Here is a 2,620-nt window from a genome sequence, read left to right as displayed (position 1 = left end):
AGTAAATTACTATATTTTTTCTAAATTAATTGTTGCGGCTCTGTCTTTGACAAACACAGGCTACTTTGGCGGTATCGTTTTGAGGAGGCTTGACGTATTTCCGCTTTACGTACATCCCAGTGGAGAGCGTGCACTGTGGTAGGTCTCATCCTTTGACAAAAACAGCTTGTGTCCAATAGGATTTTAGGGAAGAAGAAAAAAGAGCAGACCTGAAAGTAACAAGTACTTTTCAGCCTTCCTAGAAATTTACTCGAGTAAAAGTAAAAATATTTGTCTTGGAAATGTATTCAAGTAAGAGTAATAAGTACCAAAGAAATCTAATACTCAAGTAAAGTACAAATCCTCTGGATATGTACTTAAGTACAGTACTCAAGTAAATTTACTCCGTTACTGTCCACCACTGTCTATAGGCTTCCACATAGATAAATGCAGGTAGGATGATTTGACAGATGAAAATACCCTGTGAGATCACGCTTCCACATAAATAAATACAGGTAGGATGATTTGACAGATGAAAATAACCTGTGAGATCACGCTTCCACATAGATAAATGTTGATGTCTATGTAGAAGCGTGATCTGACGGGGTATTTTCATCTGTCAAATCATCCTACCTGTATTTATTTATGTGGAAGCGTGATTTGACGGGTTTTTTTCTTCCGCCTAAGCGTCTTACACATAGATCTATGTGGACGCACATTCTGACTTCCTGTTGTTAAATCGTCTATTTGCATGAAAAAGGTTTTGAAAAATAGGAAACTGAGATAAAAGAATCGGGGATCGTATGGTAGTATTTTCTGCCGAGGTAGGACACCTCGGCAAGGTAGGACATCTCGCCGAGGTAGGACATCTCGGCAGAGAAGTATGTCATTTCATCCTACGGGTAGGACGATTCGCGGAGGTAGGACAACTCGGCAGAACACCAGCGCTGGAGGATGCTCCGGCGCGCACTGCTCCGGCTCGGGGAGACGCATCCCCATCCCCATCCAGCCCGGAAACGACACCCGGGGCTGCCGGGGGATAGAGTGCAGGCTGCCGCTGAGGATCCGAGCCAGGTCCTGCGTCGGGGACGGCTGTGCCCCGGAGGAGGAGAGCGCGCCCCCGGTGCGTGTGTCCGACAGAGCCGCGCAGTTCCTGGCCGACTTCCCCGAGTTTGGATATCCGTCGCCGGAACTCGGTGGGGCGCCTTTGGGAGTCCAGCTCACATGTGACATAAAGCCAGGTCTGCTTTCTGCATTAACATTCTCATCCGTCAGCTGAACCAGTGACCCGCATGTGTCTGGATTTTAAGTGTGACTTTAGAATCATCATCATCATCATCATCATCATCATCATCATCTTCATCTTCATCTTCATCTTCATCATCATGATCATCTTCATGATCATCTTCATCATCATCTTCATGATCATCTTCATGATCATCTTCATCATCATCATCATCATCATCATCATCATCATCATCATCATCTTCATCATCATCATGATCATCTTCATCATCATCATCATCATCATGATCATCTTCATCATCATCATCATCATCATCATGATCATCTTCATCTTCATGATCATCTTCATCATCATCTTCATGATCATCTTCATCATCATCATCATCATCATGATCATCTTCATCTTCATGATCATCTTCATCATCATCTTCATGATCATCTTCATCTTCATGATCATCTTCATCATCATCTTCATGATCATCTTCATCATCATCATCATCATCATCATCATCATCATCATCATCTTCATGATCATCTTCATCATCATCTTCATCATCATCATGATCATCTTCATCTTCATCTTCATCATCATCATCATCATCATGATCATCTTCATCATCATCTTCATCATCATCATTATGATCATCTTCATAATCATCATGATCATCTTCATCATCATCATGATCATCTTCATGATCATCTTCATCATCATCATCATCATCTTCATCATCATCATGATCATCTTCATCTTCATCATCATCTTCATCATCATCTTCATCATCATCATCATCATCATCATCTTCATCATCATCATTATGATCATCTTCATCATCATCATCTTCTTCATCATCATCATCTTCATCACCTTCATCATCATCATCACCTTCATCATCATCATCCTCATCGCCACCACCATCATCATCATCCAAGTCAAATTGCACGCGCGAGGTCCCGTTCATCGCTGCTTGCAGCTTTAATTCATATTTATATTTATGTATAACTATTTTAACATTTCTAAACACAAAAACACGAAAGTGTCCTTGATAATTCAATAATACAATAGGTTCATGTTAAGGACATCCGTTTTAATTAGTTCTCCTTCGATTATTACATGTTATTAATGCTCAGTAGGCACAGGAGGTTTGTGTATTGTTATGAGGCACCAAACTAACGTCTGTCTGATCAGGGGATGCCCCCAAACAACATATAAAAAATTCAGACTCCTAGCTAAAGGCGTTAGTGAACTATGCAAAAAAAGACACAAAATAGGCCCTGTTCCATTAGTCAGGAGGCTCTCAGAGCTAGAGGTGTCTACACCCTCCTAACCAGCCAGAACGTTTTAGAGGAAACACTGTTGCAGAAGTCATAGAAATCTGAATTTTTTATATGTTGTTTG

The sequence above is a fragment of the Cololabis saira genome, chromosome 11 (assembly GCF_033807715.1).
Source record: "Cololabis saira isolate AMF1-May2022 chromosome 11, fColSai1.1, whole genome shotgun sequence".
Lineage (NCBI taxonomy): Eukaryota > Metazoa > Chordata > Actinopteri > Beloniformes > Belonidae > Cololabis > Cololabis saira.
This window is presented reverse-complemented; position numbering follows the sequence as displayed.